General features: G+C 34.1%; 1 protein-coding gene and 1 non-coding gene across 5 annotated transcripts in view; both read right to left on the bottom strand.

Annotated features, from left to right (window-relative positions):
- Positions 1-27,977, bottom strand: part of LOC138691133 (peripheral plasma membrane protein CASK-like) — an 854,250-nt gene that overhangs the window by 21,301 nt on the left and 804,972 nt on the right. The gene's annotated exons all lie outside the window — the stretch shown is intronic.
- Positions 8,142-8,213, bottom strand: TRNAH-GUG (transfer RNA histidin (anticodon GUG)). The gene has a single exon. It is a non-coding gene; the product is annotated as a tRNA-His (tRNA).

Below are 27,977 nucleotides of genomic sequence, written 5' to 3'. Positions count from 1 at the left end.
GGAGGCATTGAGAATAATATTTTTAGCTTTGGTACAATGATTAATACAATATGGTATAATAAATTGGGGTGGAATAGCATCATCTGTACTTAATCCATTAATTTTATTACACAGAAAATTAATAAAAATTTGTCTGACCAAAAATATGGATTACCCAACAATTTTAATTTATACAGATTTTAACGTATTGCCTATTGACGAAATTTATAAATATAGTTTACTAACTTATTACCACAGAAATCAAATAAAACATAAATCTAATCAACATGAATTTCGTACTCGAAAACAGAAATCTACTTTCCCATTAATTGAGCCAAAATGTCATACAAGTGCAGCTCTTGAACATGGTACTAGTTTCGGCCCAAGACTTTATAATAAAATTACAAACCATTTTCCAAATTTGAAATATTTAAAAATTGAAGCTTTTAAAAAAGAAATTTGTAAAATTATCCATGATATATAATATTAACAAATGTATTTTTTTTACCTTTTATTTCTGTCGACTATATTCATGTTTTTATTGAATATCACTGGCTTCTGTCGGATTGTCAATTTATATTAAATGTGTATTTTTCTCTCTTTTTCTCTTTCTTCTTTATTCTTGCTCTTGTGTTGTATTTATTGGTTTGAATTAAGTTACTTACTGTATTTAGTAAACTGTCCTTGTAAATTTTATGTTATATTATTGACTAAGACTACACCGTACACGAGCTTGGCTCTTACGGTAGTAGCTAGAAACATTTTTGTTTTATAAATTTAATTTGTACTAAATAAACATATATATATATATATATATATATATAAATTTAACCTGGCAGAGATACGGCCGTCAGCGCTTCTTTTCCCCTATACCAGGGGATTACAACTACAATACGAGGAATACAATTACATTAAAATTACACATATTACAAGAAAAAAAAACACTTGTAAATGTAAAAGTGACACTACTACATGTCGAAAGTGCCAGTAGATTAAATTCGAAAAGAACTATGGAACTACAGAACCAGGGGCAAAGAGAGGTTGCATACAATTTGCAGACAACAGAGGCATAAAGTTTAAATAGCAATGCTTTCATTGACGACAAAAATATCATCAACAATATTTTCTATAATCAGTTAGGCCTACGGATATTTTAACAATTCGTTGACTCTTCAGAATCAGAGGGTGATGACGGCATTATGAGCTTTTCCTGTTAGAAATAAATTCGTGAAATATGTCAATCATCCTCAAACCGTTATTCTCTTATGAAAAACACAGGACTCATTTTTCGTGAGGTTATAAACGATAGATAAGCAGAACACTGATCGCTTCCAAATATCTTTTTTTTTTTTCTTCCATCGTTGGAAGTATCCAAAACCGCAAAATGCAACGTCTGTACTACAACTCGAATGTTTTTAAGTTCTGTCGATTTCGATTGAACTGTAGAACCTATAGCCCTTGTATTCTCGTATTACCTCGATGTAGAAACCATTCTTTTTAGAAAAGCGCGTTATTCAAATGTCATGTGAAAGGTAGCGTAATATTTACTCATTAACATTTTGTCCTAGGACACTCAATGCTGTAGAGCAGCGTTTCTCAAACTTTTTTGAAGTGGGGACCACTTTTTTAAGTCAGAACAGTTCCGCGGACCATCTTATACTTGTTCCCTTCAAAAGCAAATTTATCATTTTTGTAGCATGTGAAGGGCTATTAGTAAAAAGGGGGAATGTCCATTTTTATTGCTTTTGAGATATTAAGGTTTTAAAGTTTAAATCTTTTGTACTTTTTTATAAAATGAGTTTTTATTTTTGAATTTATTTTCAGCTTATACGTTTATTAAATATACATATCTGGAACAGTATATTATAGCCTTCATACACATTCCTTATTAGTTAAATAAAAAATAGAACCCAAACTCACATTTTGTTATGTTAAAAATGGGGAATGTCCTTATATAATGCATTATTGAAGAGTGAATGTTGTTTAATTTTTAGAAATCACATTAACTATATAAACTTAGAATGGAATCAAATTAATTTTTTATCAATTCTTCAATGCTTGGGAAAAGTGGCATAAGTCAATTTCCACAATTTTTTTATTAGTTTATTGACAACTTACGGAATATCTGATCTCTTGGGAAAAGGTACATAACTATTTCTCCCATTAGAATAATTCATAGAGAAAAAATCAATTTGACATTAACCAGTGTAACTAGCCCAAAATTTTTTATCGCACTCTAAGTACGAGTGACCACGTATTGAGAACGTTATTTTGATTGAGTGTAATCTGTGAGTGTGATGCACAATGTAATGCATTAGTCTAAAAACAGTCCAATTCTTGTTTTGGCCACAAGCTGAATCACAAAATACCTCAAGATATCGAACATTTTGATTCATATGGCACATGATGAAGTGATGCAAAAATCAACATACTTCATTTGCACCTTTATTGCAATGGTTTCGTCATAAGCACAAAAAATGACTCTTTAGTTGATAGAACGTGAATGTTAAAGCTGTAAAATCCAAGCTGTCTGCGATAATATGCATCATTCGACGTAACATTAGGTAGATTCCAATTTTTTTTATAGTCCATAGCTATTGCCTCCTGTTCCGAACATTTTTCACTGTTTATTCGAGCTGCTCTTTTCCTTGTATAAAAACAACGGCCTTCAATTTATGGATTCTGTTGGCTGTGGTGAAATCCTGTATTTTCTTCTCAACTAATTTATGTTCATTATCAGACACTGAAACATTAAGTAATTTTTTCTTCAGAGATTCAACTTCTGTTACAAACTCATCACATACACTACAGGTGTCAGTTCTGGGATAACCAAATTTCACGTTAAATTTTTCATTAAATATTTCAATAAACTTCTGATAAACATTCAGATTTGGATATCGCTCTCTGAAGTGATTATGCATCTTAGTGACATTCAAATCCTCTGGAAGATATATGGGTTTGGAATCATGTAAGCTATAATGACTCTGTCTCCCTTTATATGACGAAATATGATCACATACAGCTTTCAACGTATCCTCACTTAGACGATTTTTTCTGTTTTTGTGGCTACCTTGGCGATCTTTGGGTGAGACTCCTTCTTTCAAGTACCTCTGAATTACTTCTCGCCTCTTCTTGGTAATTCCATGCACCGACACAAAAGCTTTGCTGCATACAGGGACTTCAATCACTGCATCCTCCCTCTTAACCCGTACCTTGTAACCATAAGAATTGTCGTGAAATATAGCATCTTCCTGAGGTTTCCTAGGTCTTCTGCGTTTTATTGAGTTTACTGTAATAAGTCCACTAAGATACGAATTTTGTTCATTGTGTGTTAACTTGTTGAAATTTTTAATAATCTGGTCTCTGTCAACTTTCGGTATAACTTGAAAGCACTTATATCTTACACATTTACAATCCTCACCAGTCTCATTGCTCTGAGCTAGGAGTTTTTTTTTTACATCAGTTAATCTACCCAGTCTAGGTCGTTTCTTGGCCTGTGTAGATTTTGCCTGGCTTTCCTCACTACTGGAAGACATTTTTTCACAAACTTCTACGTTGAAATTAAATAGCTCTGTAATACTGTGTAACTAACTCACATTTAAACATTAAGTCAAAATCCACAGTCATTTAAACGAAAAAAATAATGTGTACGTTGTTGAAGCATCTGGAAAGAATAATAATTAGCTTAATTATAATTACAAGATTGCAACATTTACAACATATCGTACATCAATGGACATTCCCCCTTCTTCAGTATAAACCTTTGGACATTCCCCCTTTTTTAAAAAAGAAGAAAAACAACAAGAACTGATATATTTGTAACCGTGCACATTATTGCTTGGAAACGTTAGTGAAACAAAGTACATCGAATAAAGAAACGGACGGTGCTAATATCTCAATTTCTGACAAAAGTGGACATTCCCCCTTATTGCTAATAGCCCTTCATATTTTAATACCAGTATACTTATATTTTAAAATAGAATTAATTAATTAAAATTAATTTATAATTCAATTAATTTTGTATTAGTATTAACTAATTAAGTTAATTTAATAGAAGAAAATTCATTTTCTTTTTTTTTAATAATTCAAGGCCATTAGAGTTTGGATAATCTTTAACTAAAAAAAAATAAATGTTAGTACTCACATTAATGAAATGGACGAGCCTGCCGAATGTTGCAGTTATTATACAGGTTGTTTCAAAAATACGGGGCATAATTTCAGGTATGTATTTCCCACATGTAGACAATCAAAATAGTTCATTACAACATGTGTCCGGAAATGCTTCATTTCCGAGTTATGGCCTTCACAACATTGAAATTCACCGGAACGTTTTTCTTTCCGCAGGTCGTTGTCATTACAGAAGATGTTCAAAATGTCCACCTCCTGCTTGAATACAGACCTCGCATCGATGTCTCATTGACACACTGCTGCAAGAACCACTTACAGAACCTAACTCGTGCAGGGTAATCTGCTGGTGACAGGGCCTGTACACGTTGCAAATGATAAGGATACAATTGATACTCTTTCAACAGTCTCCAGACAGTCGTATGAGGAACACTGACTTGCAACGCTACCCTTCGTGTGCTGATAGAAGGAGTCATGTTCACAGCCTCCAGAATCTCGTCCTGTACTTCTGGAGTTGTAGATCTTGGTCGTCCCCTTCCCAAACCAGAAGAGTTTAATTTTCCATACTCGCACAGACGATAATGGAGACGTACAAATGTCTTCCGATCTGGACATTGTCGTTGTGGGTACCTCTCCTGGTACAAACGACGAGCCAGCGCAGCATTGCCGTCCGCCTTATCGTACATGAAGTGTATCTCTGCCAGCTCTTTATTTGAATACATGTCGCACAGTCTAACGCCTACACAACACTGAATGCAACCTTCGCCTCGGAATGAACTATCAGAGTGCCCTCTTAATGTCTCCTTTGACGGCAACGTCCTGCGGAAAGAAAAACGTTCCGGTGAATTTCAATGTTGTGAAGGCCATAACTCTGAAATAAAGCATTTCCGGACACATGTTGTAATGAACTATTTTGATTGTCTACATGTGGGAAATACATACCTGAAATTATGCCCCGTATTTTTGAAACATCCTGTATATTTGGATATTTAGATATTTCATTAATGACACTAGAATCACTGATATTAATATCTTCACACACATCTTCTGAACTACTAACACTGCCTAAATGAAGAGTATTATCACTTTTCTTTCTTTTCAAAGATCCGGATTGAAGCCAATTTTTCATTACGTACAATGGACATTATTTAACAGAGGTATAGGGGAGAGTTGGCTAGTATCGAACATCGGGTAATATCGGACAGTGAGCTTCTTTCATCTACCACTAGATGATAGTACCTGAATGACATGGTTACGTTTCTGTGATGTCGCATACAGAAACGTAATCATGTTATTCAGGTACTACTATCTGGTGGTAGATGAAAGAAATGCACTGTCCGATATTACCCGATGTCCGATACTACACAACTCTCCCCTAGACAACTACAAGCGTGTACCATATAAGAAGGATTTCAAACAACTATAACTGCTAACAACCAACCAACGAATCGACAATGCAGAGAATCAGTTGTAAGTTACTTGCGATAGGCTACGAAAAAAAATATAATTAGAAAAGTAATGTAATTTCAATTTCTGGATCTTATTCGCCCGAATTTTAAAATAGGCGGAATCTAAAATTTCTTACATCGTTATCTGAAAAAAAAAAACACAAGTAAAAAGAAATAACGCAGAAGCATGTCCGATTTTAAACAAATAAAGATGCAATTTGGCACGTTCTATTATGGATGTACGACTTACAGTACCGTATGTGAACATTTTCCATTTCAATGTGCAGACTGGGTGTCGGCAAAACTATTAAGAAAGTCATAAATACATGAAAAGATTCAGTACTTTGGTCCTCTGTTATGAATTCGAGTGGTTCCTGGCTAGGTTACAAGTGCGGCAACAAATGTGCAGGAAAAGATGGCGAGAAAAACCATGTTCATAGTGCTTTAAATCCCTTTTTGTTACTGAGAGTAGAGTGGAAATTCGATAGACGGGTTGGGTAATAAATTTCATAAAATGTCAGTACTGGGAGAAAAAGTGAAAGGTGATTACCATGTGTCATTTCCAAACACTGAGATTTTCAGCTATAGTGTGATACGCAATTCGTTTCAATTTTACTTTTTCTTCTGTCTTTTTTTAAGGACCACAAGGGCAGAACTCGAGGACCACAGGTGGTCCGCGGACCATAGTTTGAGAAACTCTGCTGTAGAGTAATCTTTCTAGCGTCACAGAAAACAATCAGTATGATGTAAAGAGAAGAAATATTAATGGGAAACTCTGTTTCCATGGTGAAGGCTGCTGCCCGAAATCGATGCCCAAGTTTGAGTTACGAGAGGTAAAAATACCCTACAAAAAAATTAGATCTACTGTAAATCTACAATATTTATACTGTAAACTTTATCTCTGATTGATGTTCTGGATGATACGCACTCTCATGCCCAGAAATGGTCGAAAATTGTAAAAGATCACTTGTGCTCCAAGCCTACTATTTGAAACGGAACATGTTGATAAGTGAACAGTGACCCAGTGGCGGACAGTAGGAAAGGAACTAGTCTTTGCGTATTACCTTTTCTGTAAGACAATATATTTAATTGAAGCCATACACTAAACAAAATAATCAAATTGTGGGGCGTGGAGTAATCAGTCCAGTAGCGGATACATATTTCGAGTCAAGTCTTCAGCAAAATGAAGTATATTAATGGTAAAAATGACTTCAAATCTCTCATTGACTAATAGAGTACGTGTTATAAGTATGTGGGATGCTGTGTGATGTATCCGTGATCCATTTTTGTAATAGTATCGCCTCAAGTTCTGAGAACTGCTAGGTAGCATATCAGTGTTATTATATGAGAATAAATTAACATGGACTAGAAGGAGAGATTTTGCAGCACATAATTAGGAATGTTTATTGTTGCTGAAGATGATTTCATTCCGAGCTTTGTTTGAGAAACACAACGGATGAGAGCTCGGGTATAAACATTATTTAATTTAAACAAATCTCTCGCCTCTCGTTCATGCCTATGAAGTGAGGAAACACATCAAGTTGTGATTCCCCGTTATCTGACCATGAGCATAAGCTGCATAATGTAGACGTGGTAGCGTCGCTATAGGAAGCTTTTCTCCGACATTGTCAGTCAGTAGCTAGAAACATTTTTTTTACGTTAAGACATGAGTATATTAGCCTCTTAAGATGCCTAAAATCAAATCGAGTTTAAGATCGCGTCTTCAGCAATATGTAGATGAATTTAAAAACATTTTTACTACCGACGGGAAAGTGTTATTTTGCCAACCATATGGTAAATCAGTAAGTGCAGATCTCAGGTAACCCAACATTTGTCTGGAAACAAGCACATTGCCGCTGCTTCACGTGTGCATTCACGGCAAAACAGTGGATATAAAAAATGTGTAAATTGCTCAAGTATTGGAGGGTGTGCCTGTAGGTGAAATTGACGGTGTAGGTGTTTGTGACATTCCTCTCTTTAAATATGCGCGTCTGATATCCTGTGATATGGAAAGGTCTTCTTCACAGTATAAGTCGTTGTTCAGAGATAATGGACATGTATTTGTGATGGAGAATTTGGAAATGACCTTTGTTGTTCACTGAAATTCTCGGGCAACTACTAGCAACTGATACTCAAGTGTGATTGGTGAGTACCTTGTAACATTACTTTTCAACGATGAAAGAGTAATGGAACGGAGAAAAACTCTCTCTGGGGCCGGGATTTGAACCCGGGTTTTCAGCTCTACGTGCTGATGCTTTATCCACTAAGCCGCACCGGATACCCACCCGGCGTCGGACAGAATCGTCTCAGTTTTAAGTTCCAACTCTTGGGTTCCCTCTAGTGGCCGCCCTCTGCACTGCGTCATAGATGTCTATGAACGAAGGACTGAAGTCCATACATGTGCTGAGGTGCACTCGTTATGAGCGACTAGTTGGCCGGGATCCGACGGAATAAGCGCCGTCTTAAATCACGAAGTGATTTACGCATATCATATATATTAGTTTAATGTACCGAAGTACATATGATATTTCCATGCAGATATTCTGCGTCATCATACGATGAAAGAGTAATGGAACGGAGAAAAATTCTCTCCGGCGCCGGGACTTGAACCCGGGTTTTCAGCTCCACGTGCTGATGCTTTATCCACTAAGCCACACCGGATACCACCCCGGCGTCGGACAGAATCGTTTCAGTATGGACTTCAGTCCTACGTTCATAGACATCTATGACGCAGTGCAGAGGGGAGCCACTAGAGGGAACCCAAGAGTTGGAACTTAAAACTGAGACGATTCTGTCCGACGCCGGGGTGGGTATCCGGTGTGGCTTAGTGGATAAAGCATCAGCACGTAGAGCTGAAAACCTGGGTTCAAATCCCGGCGCCGGAGAGAATTTTTCTCCGTTCCATTACTCTTTCATCGTATGATGACGCAGAATATCTGCATGGAAATATCATCGGTACATTAAAATAATATTATTTTTCAAGCTAAGTAAGGTATTTTTGTCATATTAATATATATATATATATATATATATATATATGTCCATTACGAAAATATTTGCTAAAAATAAAAAAATATGTATATATATATATATATATATATATATATATATATATATATATATATATATATATATATATTTTTATTTTTAGCAAATATTTTCGTACTTTTTAGCACATAAAAAATAAATATATTTAAATTTTTAGCACATAAAAATCCGCTCCCTACTTATCAGCATAACCGCGGGCGTGTTCTGTCTCAAACTCTCTTGGCGATATGTATCAGAGGAAGAACGATAAAACTGTCGCATACACATCTCAAATCTGATTAACTCTGTTACTAGTCAGTGATGTATGCATTAGAAGGAGAAAGGAACTGGTCATTATCTTCTGGCTCAGTTGCCTCACGAGTGATACCCGCTGACTAAACGTAAGCTACCTACATGGTTACATTATTGTAAACTGAGGAATTTTACTGAATGAGACATGTGAAGCGCCTTCAATAAACTGTACAAACTACCCGGTGCACAGCAAAGTCGGAGAAGTTGCCGACATATCGTGGAGACATCAGAGATTGTTTGGGACGGACTCTGTGAATATTACTCAAGACAGTTGAAGGCTTGCTTTATAATGAAATACAATTATTTCAGTGGTAATTAATAATACTGGATAAAATTATAACATCAACTACTGTATACAAATAGAGCAAGAAAGCTGATGGAGGCTCTTATAATTTTTTCTCCTCTCAACAGCTACAGCTGCTTTAATTTTAATTACAAAAGTATGACCTCTCTATGTCCTACAGTTTTTATGTCAAAAGATTTGGATTGTAGATATAATTCTACAGATAATTAACCACAAACATCTTCACATTTAATAAAAATATCATTCGGACTTTATTTTACACAAATCGTTATGTTATGTTATGTTATGTTATGTTATATTATGTTACATACTTAAATTTTTATATAGATACTTCGTAGATCATTACCGAATGAATAATGTCCCTAGATACTAAATATGAAGATAATTCTCCCAATAATTTAAGATAAATCGTTGTACACATTACGACATAGGCTACTGCATGTCAAATTTATTTCCACAATATTGTCTTTTTGTAATTCCTAAAATAAAATACTAATTTTATATATATATAACTAGTGGCTTGTGCAGCAAGTGCTGCAAACTAAGTTCATTAGATGTTCAAATAAAAATTTTCCAGATTTATTTTCAATGAAGAATACCAGACATTTTGAAAGTTATTTGCTTCCATAATAATGAAATGTACTCCTTCTGAATAGTTTTTTATGCCAAATACTTTTTTTGAAAATATCCACTTAGTTTTTGAGTTTCAACGCGAAAACGCAAGTAACAATGTCAGGACGATCAGTGGGTTTTTCATGGGAGTAAAGCAATAGCTGTTTCAGGTTATTGTCGATTGTAGGTCTCTTATTTTATCAGTAAGTAATACCTTTTGGTCTTTCCTTAGGAACTGTAATTTTTGCGCTCTCGCTAGCCAATACTGAAGAGAATGACGCATATAAATATCTACACTACACCGCCATTAAGTATATGAAAAAGACCCAACCCCACTTGATTAATAACTATAAAAATACTTGATTTTTATTAACAATATTATCTTACATAAGTTTGTAGCCGCCACTCAGTAAATTATAGAAAATCTCAAGGTCTAATTTAAGATATTCTCTACATCTACTTATATAACCTCAAAACGTTTCACTTTCATATCATTAATATAGGATTAATATGTATAATTAATGAAAAATAGTCACATCATGGCATTAACTATAACAATATTTCATTTCTAATGGTAATAATGTCATTAAGCCACCTCAAGTTTTGTAGATTTTAATATCCAATATACAGCTTTACTCAGAAAATTACACACCGCAAAATCGGACCTGTAAATCATTTTTAGTAAGTCTTGAAGTTTTTAATAACCAACTGAATTTGAACTCTAAATATGTCAGCAATCCTGCAGGTCATGGCCTTCGTGTAATAGCATATTTTTTATTGTGGTGTGTGTTTTGTTTTATTCTGAAATGCAATAATTAGTTCTCAAAATTGACGAAATATGGATTTTGTAAAATAGGAAAATTATGTAGAAAAACTCATGATTTACTGAAAGTTACTATATTTCTGAAAATCCTTGGATGCCAAGCTTCAAATTGACTGGTCATTCATCAAAATCCGTTCAGCCGTTTTCGCGTAATTTCCATTACCAGTTCAAATTATATATATAGATACTTCATAAATCATTACCGAATGAATAATGTACCTAGATATTAAATATGAAGAAAATTCACCAAATAATTTAAGATAAATCGTTGTACACATTAGGACATACTGCATGTCAAATTTCTTTCTATACTACGGTACCACAATAGTGTCTTTTTATAATTCGTAAAATAAGAGTGGAGAACAATCCTAATTATATAGATATGTGAACTCAAGCCAAGATTGTATTCTCCATTGTAACACATAACGCACCACTTGATCGCTTCCTCGGATCGCGCTGATCGTGACGTTGCTCTGTGAAGTAACACGTGTACTTGGCAGCCAGTTGTGCCCAGTGAACGTATTTGTTAGCGAACCTGGGCAAATATATGTCAGCTCCCCTAGCGCACAGATGCCGCTGACGCACGGACCCAGCCAGTAGGTCTGGACGTACAGAGTCCAGTGCAAGGAAAAGGTGCTATAGATAGTTATAATACCAGCACATTTCAAGTCCTTCGCTATGGCGCGTGTAGTGGTGTCTCCTACGAGAAATCCAGCGAATACGAGTTTCATTATTAGTATGCAAGTAGGTATTTCCGCGTTTTCCCACGCCGAAACCCCTTGTCTTTCGACAGAAGGTATTGTCGTGTGTTTTTTTCTCGATATTTTCGTGGTACCCTTCACGATGCTCACATCGTGAGAAATATTATTACTCGTGGCGAATATCAAGTGTTCATTAGGAATCTTTTTCTATATTTCCAACAGCAATAAACTCAGTAGCTAAAAAAGTATACAAGACTTTCTCCATTATTTGCCATGGAGGCCCACAGACCAGCATGAGGTTATCGCTGCTACCTTTTATAGATAATTGGTGTTAGTAGCAGTAGCGATGTCATCGTATTTGCTTGCCGCCTTTACCTCTAAGGCAGCCGTGACGAAAATGTGACTCACGAGCACAAAGTGGCTCGCAATGATAGCTGTGCATTTCTCTTGCTTTCTACCTCTCACAACCCCCACCCTATCACTCACTGGAGTCAAACTCCGTTCCATTTGTATTTGTCTCTGATCTGCGAGTGGCGTATCGTCGCAATGTCTCTCTCTAAACCATGTACCTCTACAAACACGAAAGTTTCAAGTAGAATGGGAGGACGACTTTTTCTCCTGCGAATATGATGAGAATATTAAATGTATGATTTCTTCACAAGTATTACGAGGAAAACGGTTGTACAACATAAAACGGCATTATACTACATGTTACTGATGAAACATTAAAAGGTTAAGTGTTATTGTTATTATTATTATTATTATTATTATTTTATTATTATCATCATCATATCATCATCATTATCATCATCATCATCATCATCATCATAATCTCTGTACATCGATCCTTTTTCAGCACTTATACGAATGATGCGGTTAGATATTCAATTTGAACTCACAGATTTACAATGTGATGTCAAATGAAAGCTAGATGTAAGGACTTGACAAATGTTGAACTTTTCAAATCTTTGGCAAAAATAAATATCCGAAGCTTCGTTCTTTCGCTTGCTCTGTTGAAGCCATGTTCGCTACAACTAAAGTTTCTGAAAAATTATTTTCGACAATGAAAATAGTGAAAACCAAATTTAGATCACGACTGACACAAATACCTTCGTGATCAACTACGACTGGCAGTAAGTGACATAATTCCTGATTTTGAAACTCTGTCGCAGAGACATTCTGAAGACAGTTAATTTTAGGTTGTGTTTTGTTATTCATTTCTTTCTTCGTTACACGTACTAAACATTAGTTTGTAACCTTGTACTGTATAAAATTATATTTAAGTGCTTGACGTAAGGAAAATGAAAATCTGTTAATAAGTCAGACACTTGCTTCACTTTCCTTTCGGGTGTCCGCCTTCCTCCATAGGTGCTATGCACGTTGCAGGTTACACAATGGCTCGGCGTACGATCACATTTTCGCCACGGCTGTTCTAAGGAAATGATGATACTCATTTCTATTCCAGCTAAAACGGCTGGGAGGAACACCGTCATACATAAAGGCTACTCCCGTACTGATAGGATGATCGTTCACCTCTGATGATGCATGTGGAAGTGAAACCAGCAATAGACTGTAGGCATTGGCCCTCTATGAGATGTCGGGAACAGAATTATTATTATTATTATTATTATTATTATTATCATTATTACTATTATTATTATTACTATTATTATTATTATTATTATTATTATTATTAGTAGTAGTAGTAGTAGTAGTAGTAGTAGTAGTAGTAGGAGCAATAATAGTAATAGTAGTACTGTAGCAGTATTACTCATTTCTGTTCCAGTGCCATAGTGCGGTCGGAAGGATTAGGTCAATGAAAGTAGGCCTAATCTATGATAGCATCGAGATTCGAATCCGCAACCTTCCGGCATTGCAAATCACGCCTCAATAATAATAATAATAATAATAATAATAATAATAATAATAATAATAATAATAATAATAAATAGTATTGACTTAAATTTCACAAAACTATATTATTCTGGGCACAACACTTGATAACTATAGGTACAACCAAAAACCCCTCTCATTATAGTATCTCATGTTAATATAATTTATGCTATCAGTTTAAATTATTGAAATTCAACTATAATCATGTATGTATATTTATTGACATAAAAATCATGTAGGGCAGGGCCGGGCATGAGAGCGCCTCCAGTTAGTCGGCCAGAGCTTCTCTCGCTCCGCAAGGCACTTCAATTGTAAGCCAGAGCAGAATGCTCACACAGTGGCGGACTCGCATTACAGCTACCTTCCCTGCATTAATATAACAAGAGCCACGGTTGTTCTAGTCATTCAGTCTGTCAGCACATAATAGTTTATAAGGATATTACATCAATTCATTGTACAGTACAAACTTTATAACACTCTTATTAATTTAAGGAAATAAACTTCGCTCTATGCACACACACAAATCATTAGGCTTATCTACATAACCCATACGCACATACTGCAATCTCCTCACCACGGTTCTACGAGACAGGCGTATGGCTTCCACTTCCCCTACTTGCTGTGGACAGAGTTCATCTGCCAATATAATTAAACATCGCTTGATGAAGTTACCTTCGTTGAATGTTTTCAATTCCTTTGCAATTTGGTGGCAAATTTTGTAGCTAATTCTCATAGCCGATTCACTAAGTGCATTATTGTCATTCTGTTGATATATGATATGATATGATATGATATGATATGATATGATATGATATGATATGATATGATATGATATGATATGATATGATATGATATGATATGATATGATATGATATGGTATGGTATGGTATGGTATGGTATGGTATGGTATGGTATGGTATGGTATGGTATGGTATGATATGATATGATATGATATACTATGATATGATATGATATGATATGATATGATATGATATGATATGATATGATATGATATGATATGACCATAAATTAATACAGCTTAAAGAAAATGATTCTCGGGTACATTATATTAGAGTATTTATTCTATATTTATATTGCATTATAAGTTATTATAGTACATTTAGTAATATATAATTTTAAATTATACAAATATTGTGATATATCATAATATAGTATATTACAGTTCATGATATATAATATGATATATGATATATCATGAACTGTAATATACTATAATATCATATATCATAACACTTCTATAATTTAAAATTATATATTACTAAATGTATAATAACTTATAATGCAATGTAAATATCAAATAGATACTCTAATATAATGTACCTGAGAAACATTTTCTTTTATTAATTTATGGCGTTCATTACCAACATATTTGTCATATTCAGTAGCATGTTGTAAAGAATAATGTCGTTGGATATTGAACTTCTTAATCAGTTGGAGTGTTTTATGCCAAATTAAACACTTTGCTAATCCACTGCTCTCTACCAAAAAGAACTCCTCCTCCCATGATACATTAAAAGCATTGGGTATAGCGGGCCGCTTTAATGTCTTCAAAGTTCGCCATCATACTGCAGAGTCACCACTGCACCGACACTGAATGACGTACAGTATGCATACGTCAGAGCGCTCGCAAGACCCGCTCTTTAAAGCACACAGCGCTTATTTCTCAGAATCACGTAATGTGCCCAGCTCTGATGTAGGGGAAACTCGGCTAATTCCGCAGTAGTGCATATATTATTTTAGTACGGCTTTACAATATCGTGAACGCAAGTTTTGAGAGGCTGTCAACAGGAGGCATGTCCTCGCAGTGCTATGGAAAAAATCAAGGATATTGGTCGACACCCCTGTCGGCAATACAGTGAAACATCGAAAGTTGGCTGTTTTTCGTGTTTTGCTACACAGCTGTGAAGAAAGTGAGCATTGTTGCATATAAATTGTTCCTTTTATGTTACTTTCATAATGTATTTCATAATTATTTACTACTGCGGAATTAGCCAAGTCCTATTGCGGATTTATCCGCACTGTTGCGGAATTACCCGAGTCGTTCTTTTTCAACTGTAATGTATGTACAACTAAATATATTTGCATTTTAATAGGTCTCTTTATCTCATTTGGTAATGAAAGGTTTCGTCCATGTCTACATACCTTGATAATATTTTTCAATAAACATTTTGATAAAAATATGATAATATAATAATAATAAATATTAATATTGCGGAATTAGCCCAGTCTCCCCTACAATTTGTGTATCATTTCGTAATGGTGATTCTGTTACATTTCTGTTTTCCAAGAAACCACCACTACAATTTACTATTCATAACTGTTACTATATTGTGAATTTTATTAGTAACAACAATGTAATTTATTCGTCACAACAATAATTCTTTTCTACAATTCACCTTAAACGCTCTCGTCAACAATTGGATCTTCACTCAACACAGTATTCGTTATAGCACTCCACCGATGACAATGACAGTTTGCTTGGACTATTACGCACAACAATGAACTGTTAATCTTAACTAATATTTACAAAGCATTATTTACAAATCAGAACTATCAGTTCTCAGTTCACAGTTCTTCTATCTCAGTCACTCGAGTTCACGGTATCTCGAACCACAGACCTTCAGAGACAGTTCACTGTACTCGAACTCGGGTCCCTCCAACTGCGGTCCACTGCACTCGAACTCAGGTCCCTCCAACTGCGGTCCACTGCACTCGAACTCAGGCCTTCGAATGCTGACGCAGATGCGGACGCACACTCGAGTCGAACTCCGGCTGGCTTGCTTGCTCTGGCTTTCTCACTGACTGAATAACTGAAAACTCTGAAACTCTAGTTCGCTGGCGCCTGCTCTTTTATAGCAAAATCATAGTTGCGAGAACCTTCTACAGGTGTGTAGAGAATTATCTCAATATCTCTACATCGACAGACGTCTGGAATAGTCGAGAAGGTCGTTCCACATTCACTGCGTCAAGTAGCAGCTGCGCGCGCAGACTCGTCGCGTGACGTAATACACCCTCTCTCTTCTCTCCACCGCGCGACGTCACTCAATGTTCCGTGGAGCCTGTGCGATCTGCTTTCTTGCGGGACGCTGGTCGTGAGTTCGATTCTCACGTCGCTGTCACAATATATTTTACAGTACCTACATGTAATCATTATAGGTTATTTATTAAGAAAAACTCTTTCCATTTGATTAATATTTCTTATGTACATATGTTTATATTTTAGTTTTCGCTTCCCATTTTTTCTTTACTATATACAAAAAATTTTCCGAGTTTCCTCAATTTTCTTTCGTTTACTGTTTTATATAATTTCCTATATGCTATTTCTACATTTAGTTTAAGTAATGGTTCCTGGATAAACATTTTGTTTGTTCTTTTATTTTCTGGACAAGATAGCAAAATGCGTAATGCGTCTTCTTTTTCATTACATAAAGGTCATATGTCTTTTCCTACGTCTCCTCTTCTATTTTTTAGCTTCCTAATCCCCAATCTCCACCATCTCTCATCCTTTCTTCCCTGTTGTTAACTTTTGTATATTCTCCCTATCCCCATATGATTTTCATTTCTTTGTAATTTATTAATAATTTTAAACTATTTAAATTGCTAAACATTTCCTGTCTCACTATCTCGTTACTTCTCCTCATAATTTTACCTATCAAATTTATATTAATTTACCCAATTTCTTGCAATAACCAATTTAGCCCTAAACTGCTCACATTATTTTCTAATTATTTTATTCAATTTGATTTAGTTTACAACGCTTATATAGGTTATCTTAAACATCTTTTCAAGATACCATTTTCTTTTTTCTCTACGATATAACACAAACATTTAACTTTCCTAACTAATATTGTTCCCCTACTACCCTCCATCCCCATTTCCAATCTTGCTGCTATATTTGAGGCATTCCATGGGATCCCAAATATTTCTTACAATATTTTGATCTTATTCTGTCTATAATTACTTCTGATAAGTAATTTCCCCATATCTCAACATTATTTAATATATTTGCTTCAATCATGGCTCTGTAAATCTCATTTAATCTTTTGCCATTTATGTTGGGCTATTTATTTAAACATTTGTCTATTCCTGTTAGTGATACGTTTCCTTTACTTAAGGTATTTTCATTTTGTTCTTTGCAATCTCCTTTACTATCTAGTATTACACCTAAATATGTAAATTTAGCCACACCCTCAATTTGAATATTATTTAGGTACCGCAACAATCATCCGAATACAAAACAATTGTGACAAAATCGCTATTTCTGTCACAGCGATTTTTTCGGAGCTGTCATAGTTCGGAGCTCTGACGGCAAAAAGCTGTCACATCCCAACTCTAAAGAAAAGTCAATGCTTAAAAAAAATCATTTCTACAACATTTAGGACATATTACTTGCACTATACTTCATGCAATGAAAAATAATACGTGGTACCACAGAACTATTTAAATACTCACAGTATTAAGCATAATCCGCTAACTCATCAATGCGGTCCATTCATAACGTGTTGCAGAGTGTTTATAGCGTTGCGAAGCAAACAGAATGAGGTGGTGCTGTAACTCGAGCCTACCCCACCCCCAGAGGGCCGAAGTGGATTATCGGTTAGCCACTAAGTGGATTAATTAGCCCTTCAACATGCTAATTCCAGGGGAGTAAAATTTGAGTTTGCCAGCAATAGCGTAGATTCAGTGAAATTCTGTGGACGCATAGTAATACGAAAGGGGTAATATCCCGTGAAACATGACAGTTTGCACATGCAATTCAACTAAGCAAAGCAAACCTTCGAAATGCTTTTATGAGGACTTAGAAATTCACTTTCCAGATCAGAAGTTCACAATTAAATGAAAAGGACCATGTACTATGAATGTTCAATTCCTTTAAAGGTACGAGTAATTAAGTAATAACTTCAATTGTGACACATACCTTGCATGAAGCTAGACTCTACCGTACAGACTGATGATTCTTTTTTTTCCCCACATGACATTTGCATACTACAATATTCTATTAAGTGGTGACCAAAGCGGGTGTCGTGATTACATGGTGTAATCACAGATATTCAAACGGGTACGAGGAGTTTCCTGTACATTGCTGTGTGTTTCATTCACGTACTGAAGGCAAGCAGTGGCGGTATCATGTCGCTCTACAAACTCTGTCTCTACTAGCAGTAAGAGGTGGTTTGGTAAAGAATGAGGAGAACTTTTTTGTTGTTCTGTCGGACAAAATGTAATATATTTACTTTGCTCAACGGTTCAATTAATTGCCACGATGAATAAATGTATTATTATTATTATTATTATTATTATTATTATTATTATTATTATTATTATTATTATTTAAAATCTCCATTGAACATCATCAATCACCATCTCTATTCATCTTTATAATATTCAATGTATGTTATTTATTTTCAATAAATTTTTATCGTTTTGATAGGTACCACATCTTGTTGCAGAATATTATTTTTTTTATTTTATCATGTATTTTTTAACATTAATCTACATTTTCTTTTTTGTTCATCTGAATTTATTAGGATGCCGATATTTAAAATCCAAGATTTGGACGGCTAACATTTCGAGATATATATATATATATATATATATATATATATATATATATATATATATATACACTCTCGTCATCTTCTATATCTTTGTAATACTATTTATATGATTTCATTCTTCAATTATATGATTCCTTTCTTTCATTTATTTAATTTTTTCAATTTATTTAATTGCCATTATTTTAATAATTATTCCATTGTACTTTTATTGTAATTTATATCATTGCTAATGTTTTTGTTATATTGTTTGTGCTGAACAGTAATTGGCCACTGGCTGTTACATTAAATATGTGTAAATAAAATAAATGAAAAATAAATTAATTACTGACCACTAAGTATGTGTTTCTACAATTCTTCTGTAAGTGCATGAATACTGATATTTTTAGATCTTCTCCCTAGAAGGGTAAAATTATTAGGTTTTATCTCAATTTTAATCTCCTTAATCTTTAGATGAGGGTAACTATTTATTAGTTATTCATTTAATAACAATATTGTAGAAAAACTGATTCAATATTATGTGCCAACGAACTGTTAAACGCCAGGAATTGACATGTGTTAAATCATAGCCAGGAAGAAAAAGATGAGATATATAACTGTAAGGAAGTCAGTTACCTAATGGGGTTTGAAATATCTCGTGCTCTAAAGCCTTTTAATAGAACAGAATTTCTCAAAAGAGTAATGATTCAAACAGCTTAAATAACTTGTCCATAAGAAGTTTTTAATTTTGAAAAAGTACGAATTTCTCGACATAGTGTCGAGAGAAGAATTTAGAAAATTCCTGATTATATTCAAGAGGAAGGTTAAAAACAGAAGCAAGAAAAATCGTATATTATTCACTGGTTCTTGATGGCAGCAGTGACATTACTGATACAGCAAAGATTGAGATTTTTATCCGCGGGATTGATCAAGATGTTAGTACAGGAACCACCACTGGTTGTAGTTTTCATGCCGAGTACCTTTCCTCCGTCTCCTTACTTCATAGACTGTCTGTCGCATGTAATCACTGCAGCTCGAGTTTTGGTCACCGCAGCTATATATCATGTTCATCACATTACTATCTCATTGTATATGAGATCCAGCACGTAACTGAAAGTTATACAGGTAAATTGCAATTTAAATACTTCACTTAACGTCCCTTGTTCATAAAAGTCGTCTTTTTGGAGACGATAGTACTCGTATGATAAATGCAACTCTAATTATAAATTCAGTACCTAGATAACGTTCCTTCTGAAGTACAGTACATTAGAATTACAATTGCGATAATTATTTACAGAATATCCTTTATAAGTAACAGTAAGAATGCAGAGTAATATAAATAAATATGTAATTGTAATTCCTTATTGAACACCACTGCAAACTACTGAAGCTATTCAGAGTCGGTAAGATGATTGATGCAACTGTAATCATTTACTAAACTCCCTTTTCTAACACTGTAACACTAGTCTATTACCTTTCGCAGTAATTAATAATAATAATAGTAATACTAATAATAATAATAATAATAATCACAATCATAATCATAATAATCTAGAAAGTAAACGTTGTGATTCTTTATCTAGAGCTGGCATCTTACATTGACTATTTCGTTTATATGACGTCATTCCATTTTCGACCAATGAAGTGTAATGAAATTTTGAATTCCAACCAATCACAGTCAGACTTTGCGATAATTTCTGCAGCTAGATTTATCGCTATCAATTTATCGTATGGTCGTTCTTTTATTTAGTCGTTGTCGCCAACTCTTTCCTCGTAAATTGATGATCATGAATACATTAAGATGCAACTACACGGTTAAACTTTTCTTTCAACTTTAAAGCAATGAATGCAAGATTGATATTTAATATTAATTAATATATTTACGCAGTGAAGACCACTTCCAAAACGGCGCACCATTTAGACACAAAATCTTTATGCATCTTAATTGAACATACCTTTTAAACTTGATTCTTTTAATATTCATCCCAGATTGCACACATACGCGATTGGAATATTGAACTGTGTAGATGCAGCTTTAGTTCCGTTACACACTACAGCGAGAATGCGTTTGTCCAGATATAAAAAATGCTTTCGTGTAGCACTCATTGTAAGTAACGGTCGAAACAAGGCACAGCTGACATTGGTCCTGCTTCCACAGGTAGGCCTAACGTAACCTATAAAATTGTAGCCTATAACATTTGTTTTGAAATTAAACAATTAACAGACGTTCAAATTTATGTAACATCATCGCATATCAAACCCAAAGACCTTGCATAGTAATCATGTCTTTGATCAAACTGCCTTTCGTATGGCGTAATAAAATTCGTGCTTTAATTAGGCCTGTCTATACAGAGATGACTTCACTGTGTAGCAACATGTCTCGCTTTGAATACATAGGCATTGGTATACAGCTGTCCCCACTGTTACTGTTAAATTAAATTATGATTTCAGCAGATAATGAAAATGTATTTGTTATAATAATAAGAGAAAAGTGCAGTACATGTAATTAACATTGTTAAACCTGCATTTCGCTTTTCGTAATTGGCATTACTGAATAATAACATCGAATTTCTTTATTGCAATAATCGATATTCATCTACGAGTATTTCAACTTCACAATGTTTGAATAGGTTAAGTATTCGTTAATATAGAATTATTAACATTTTGTGATCGAATTTTATGGATATATTATTAAAATTTTTATTTTATTCACGAAATAGTCCTAATAAATGTCACTCGAGGTCTGAGATTTCCCAGACTATTACACTCTTACTACGTCATACTACTTTTGACCAATAAAACGGTACTAAAGGACGTATTTCAACCAATCATGGCTGCTTATCGCACAATTTTATCGCGTCCCTAGCATTTGTTTAATTTTATCGCGTCCCTAGCATTTGTTTCTTTGTTTGCCAACATTTGAAACTGCGCTGGTCAGGACGTCAAAAATATATATAAAATTGCAAACCACTCCAGTCGATGCACAGCAGTTTCAAATATGACTCGCATTGACATTCAAGAACAAGAATTAATAAAAATCACTGATCATAGCTATGCATCTTCTGAAATCCGATTTACAAATAAATGAAGAGCACCATTCGGAAATCCTGAACAAATTGAATACACCATGTAGAATATTATGCATACGTCCAATATAACATCAATTGAACCACCAACCACATTCAGTCAACCTGGTTGGCGAGTTGGTATAGCGCTGGCCTTCTATGCCCAATGTTGCGGGTTCGATCCCGGGCCAGGTCGATGGCATTTAAGTGTGCTTAAATGCGACAGGCTCATGTAAGTAGATTTACTGGCATGTAAAAGAACTCCTGCGGGACAAAATTCCGGCACATCCGGCGACGCTGATATAACCTCTGCAGTTGCGAGCGTCGTTAAATAAAACATAACATTTTAAACCAACCACATTCAAATTCGAAAATTGTATATTCAATAATTATTCCTTTTACAATTATTCATTCGGAAATTCTGAATAAGTTGAATACACCATGTAGGCCTAAATCAACGAGTTCCACTTCGATTACGCACACATCCAATATAACATCAATTGAACCACCAACCACATTCAAATTTGAAAATTGTACATTCAATAATTATTCCTTTTAAAATTATTCATGTTTATTTGTTATGTCATCGTCGTTAATTAAAACTTTTCTAACACTTGTGTATATTAGTTAGGTTATGTTATAGCTTCTGCTCTGAGAGGATAAAAAGAACTTCTGCTATATGATATTATGGATAGTCACGTATCGGAGATTGTTTAATATTAAGATTTATTGAATAGTAATCATTACAGTGTCTGTATAAAGACACTACTGCCATCTAGCATGCATCTAGCGTAAAATTTGTAATGTTGAGATGGTACAATAATACATTTGAACACAGTTGTATTTTCGTACCGGTAAGTCAATTAATATTTTATTGTATTGGAGTACTTCGTTACTTCTAATCTTTATATACTTTCTTCTAATCGTGTAATAGTCAATTAAATCCCACTCGAGTTTTGATTTTCTCTAGATAAATCAAAACATCTAGTGAGATTACTGGTGACTATTACTCTCTTACTACGTCATACTACTTTTGACCAATAAAACGGTACTAAAGGACGTATTTCAACCAATCATGGCTGCTTATCGCACAATTTTATCGCGTCCCTAGCATTTGTTTAATTTTATCGCGTCCCTAGCATTTGTTTCTTTGTTTGCCAACATTTGAAACTGCGCTGATCTGGACGTCAAAAAAAAAAAATATGTATATATATATATATATATATATATATATATATATATATATATATATATATATATATATATATATATATATAATTACAAACCACTCCAGTCGATGCACAGCAGTTTCAAATATGACTCGCATTGGCATTCAAGAACAAGAATTAATAAAAATCACTGATCATACCTATGCATCTTCTGAAATCCGATTTACAAATAAATGAAGAGCACCATTCGGAAATCCTGAATAAGTTGAATACACCATGTAGGCCTAAATCAACGAGTTCCACTTCTATTACGCACACGTCCAATATAACATCAATTGAACCACCAACCACATTCAAATTTGAAAATTGTACATTCAATAATTATTCCTTTTAAAATTATTCATTCGGAAATCCTGAATAAGTTGAATACACCATGTAGGCCTAAATCAACGAGTTCCACTTCTATTACGCACACGTCCAATATAACATCAATTGAAGGACCAACCACATTCAAATTTGAAAATTGTACATTCAATAATTATTCCTTTTAAAATTATTCATGTTTATTTTTTATGTCATCGTCGTTAATTAAAACTTTTCTAACACTTGTGTATATTAGTTAGGTTATGTTATAGCTTCTGCTATATGATATTATGGATAGTCACGTATCAGAGGTTGTTTAATATTAAGCTTTATTGAAAATCATCCATCAAGTGACGTTCATTACTGGGATTCGGATAATTGAAGTGGAATGCAACTGTCTTAATAAAAATGAAACTGAATCAACAAAGCCTTCTTGACTAGTAACACTGTCATCATGTATAGATCGAAAACTTCTCGACGAGAAGGCATTGCTCACTACTGACATCTAGCATGCATCTAGCGTAATATTTGTAATGTTGAGATGGTACAATAATACATTTGAAGACAGTTGTATTTTCGTAAGTTAATTAATATTTTATTGTATTGGAGCACTTCGTTACTTCTAATCTTTATATACTTTCTTCTAATCGTGTAATAGTCAATTAAATCCCACTCGAGTTTTGATTTTCTCTAGATAAATCAAAACGTCTAGTGAGATTACTGTTGATAAATCCACGAGCGAAGCTCGTGGATTTATCGGCATTCGCTCGTGGATTTATCGGCAGATCTCAGACCTCTCGTGACATTACTACAAACTATTACACTTTTATTACGTCATACTACTTTTGACCAATAAAACGGTACGATAGGACGTCTTTCAACCAATCATGGCTGCTTATCGCACAATTTTATCGCGTCCCTAGCATTTGTTTAATTTTATCGCGTCCCTAGCATTTGTTTATTTTTATCACTACCCTAGCATTTGTTTCTTTGTTTGCCAACATTTCAAACTGCACTGGTCTGGACGTCAAAAAAAAAAAAAAAAAAAAAAAAAGAGCAGAAAATTACAAACCACTCCAGTCGATGCACAGCACTTTCAAATATAACTGGCATTGGCATTCAATAACAAGAATTAATAAAGATCACTGGTCATAGCTATGCATTTTCCCTGAATCCCTATTTACAAATAAATGAAGAGCACCATTCGGAAATCCTGAATAAGTTGAGGAATACACCATGTACATCAACGAATTCCACTTATTTTACCCACACGTCCACTATAACATCAACTGAACAACCAATCACTAAAACATTCCAATTTGAAAATTGTACTTTCAATAATTGTTCCTTTTAAAATTATTCATGTTTATTTTTCATTTCATCATCGTTAATTAAAACTTTTCTTGTTTATTCCATCTTCCCTAATTAAAACTTTTCTAACACTTGTTTATATTATTTAGGTTATGTTTGTTATAGCTTCTGCTATATGGTATTATGAATAGTCACGTATCAGAGATTGTTTAATACTAAGATTTATTGAAAATCATCTGTCAAGTGACGTTGATTACTGGGATCCAGATAATTGAAGTGGAATGCAACTGTTTTAATAAAAATGAAACTGAATCAACAAAGCCTTCTTGATTAGTAATCGTTCACAGAGTTCAATGAAGATTCCATAGTTGGCGCAGCTGATAAAAAGAAAACAGCTAATCATAACACACTACTGCCATCTAGCGTAATGTTGAGATGGTACAATAACACATTTGAAGACAGTTGTATTTTCGTAAGCCAATTAATATTTTATTGTATTGGAGTACTTCGTTACTTCTAATCTTCATATACTTTCTTCTAATCGTGTAATAGTCAATTAAATCCCACTCGAGTTTTGATTTTCTCTAGATAAATCAAAACCTCTAGTGAGATTACTGTTGATAATAATGTATATCTGACTAGTTGCAGGAAATGGTACCTAAAGTCGGATTTTTTTTTTTTTTTTTGTGGTTTCAAAAAGAGGATGAAATACGGAGCATTAAAAAAATTCAAGGTTCTAGGTGCTATAGTTTTTAATATATTACTTATTGAATATTCATATTACATTATGTACTTTTCGAGAAAAATGCAATTTAAAGTTTTCACTTGTTTTCTTAGCAACTATAAGAAAGATTTAGGTATTTAAGAAGCATTGTGTAAAACTATGTCCAATTTTAGTATGTAAAGAAAGCCTACAGGTAGCGCAAGATGTGAAAACATAGAAATGCAGTTTTTACACCGCAAATTCGTTATTTTGTTCTCCTGTAAAATTTCCTATCACGACTTTAGGTCCCTTTTCGCGCAATGGGTCACATATAGTTATTACAGTAAAATTTGCATGTCATACTAGAGGATGCAAAATCAGGGTTTGGTGTGCGATCGGTACGCATAAAATTACTTGGGCGATGTTTCATAAAAAGTGATGAACGATGACTTCATTTTTTAGCATACTCATAAAAGGAATAACTTACAACTACTCTTATTCCAGTCGGGGCAATATATACACCACTTATAAATAACCCCACTCGACGAGAGCGTGATTGGACTACATATAATTGTGTCCGCCCCATTTCCGAAATTTAAACACTTATGATTCCAATTTACGGAGGAAATTGAGATCCTCACATGCTACACATAAGAACGGTACAATTCTAATGCCGTGATAAAACGAACTTCGTTGTGTTGAAAGGAACTTTGTAAGACATGCGAGATACATTCTAGATTGCGTAGCCATTTTGAGGTTCTAGTGTTAAGTTATGTCAATCGAAGGCATGACAATTTTGTACGGAAAATCGCTAAGCAGACATTGGGCAACGGCTCCTAGTTGGTAAGTAGACTTAACATAAAGAGGAGACAGAACATTACTTGAATAAAACATTCAGTGTGAATTCTAGGCAAAGGGAAGAGTTTTTGTTATGAGCGATAACTTATATGATTATATTTATTTGTTGTTATTTTTTATTTTATTTTAAGTTTTATATGTTTGGCACAATTTTCAATGGTTTACATTTTTTTGCGATTTTTTTTAATTCTGCATCCTTTCATTCCCGAGATTGTGTTTTTTGAAGTTACATGAGAAATCTCAAGCCTATATTGTTTTCATTTTGGCTATAAAAACATACAATTTCTTTGAAGCTGCAAAAAAAAAAAAGAAAAAAAAAAAATCAGCGCTATGTGCGCTAACGCAGGGATTGGAAACCAGGTCCGCATTCATCGTAAGGAGTGTTCTGTTAACTTAGTTATCAACGCAGCTAAATAACAGATAAAATAAAACGTCCTATATTCCATTAAACATGCTATTTATAGACGATGACATTATTGTAATTCCTTATTTAAAACATAAACAATAACATGACTATACATCTTGATTACACAACTTTTAACACTGTATCACTTTGTACCCATAATACTATATGTATTATATGACTTTCTTGTGTTAAATTCTATCGTACATGGTTTACATGTTTCGACCTGTTATGGGTCATCCTCAGAACTGTTCTGAGGATGACCCATAACAGGTCGAAACATGTAAACCATGTACGATAGAATTTAACACAAGAAAGTCATATAATACATATTACGAAATAACATGACAATTACAATTGTTTATATGTACGTCCATTTTCAATTGTAGACTTTAATCAGAGACGATTAAATAACATAACAGTAATAGAAGAATCAGAATGGAAGAGGAACCTGATGCACTCGAAGAAACAATCCCTCAGCGATTTACGTCAACATAAACCTCACAATTCTTGTTTCTCCTTTTTTGAGACTCGAAGCACCAACTTATTTTATTGGATGTCGTTGGCGTACAAAGCTGTTATTAGGACGGCAAGTATTTTAATGGCGATTTTCATTGATAATTAATTTGACACAATTTTATTAGTGAGTAAACTGAACAATTAGAAAAACACGTTGTATTTCACATTCTTCTGTCATCTATTGCAGTGTTGCAAGTATTAAATACACGCAGAAGCTCTGTAAATCGAAACAAATTAATCAACACTGTGCACGCTTTCATGTAATTGGATCACATATTGGTTCGGCCAACAGCCTGTTTATTTTTGTATTACTTGCTGATGAGAGCAGCTCTTCTGAACTGTAGTGCAACTCTTTCGCAATTTCGCATTTGATTACTTTCTGCAGACTTCAATGCAGTTGAAATGGGTTACACGACTCGTTCGTCGAGATCCATTGCTGTGAACTAATTTGCTATTTGGTACATATTGGCATAAATTTTCAACTGGAGAAACGCGATTCACCAGAGAGTAGCTTTGCAAACCTCGACTGTATTAAGAAACAAATTAATCTGGAGGATTTTATTTTTACCGAATAGTTCGTTAGAAGAAAGTCTTATCATACATATTCCGAAGTGATACAGTGTTAAAAGTTGTGTAATCCATTTTATCTAACACCTAATTCTATGTATACTAGCTATTTTCCGTACAGCGAAGCTCGTTTTATCATGGTGTTAAAATTGTAACATACCGTTGAGACATGTATAGAAAATAAATGTATAATTAGAACATTTAACATCGGGCTTGCCTGAATTTTTGGAAGCTGTAAAGAGT

The sequence above is a fragment of the Periplaneta americana genome, chromosome 16 (assembly GCF_040183065.1).
Source record: "Periplaneta americana isolate PAMFEO1 chromosome 16, P.americana_PAMFEO1_priV1, whole genome shotgun sequence".
NCBI lineage: Eukaryota > Metazoa > Arthropoda > Insecta > Blattodea > Blattidae > Periplaneta > Periplaneta americana.
The sequence above is the reverse complement of the archived record's forward strand: the minus strand, read 5'-3'. Positions and strand labels throughout refer to the sequence as shown.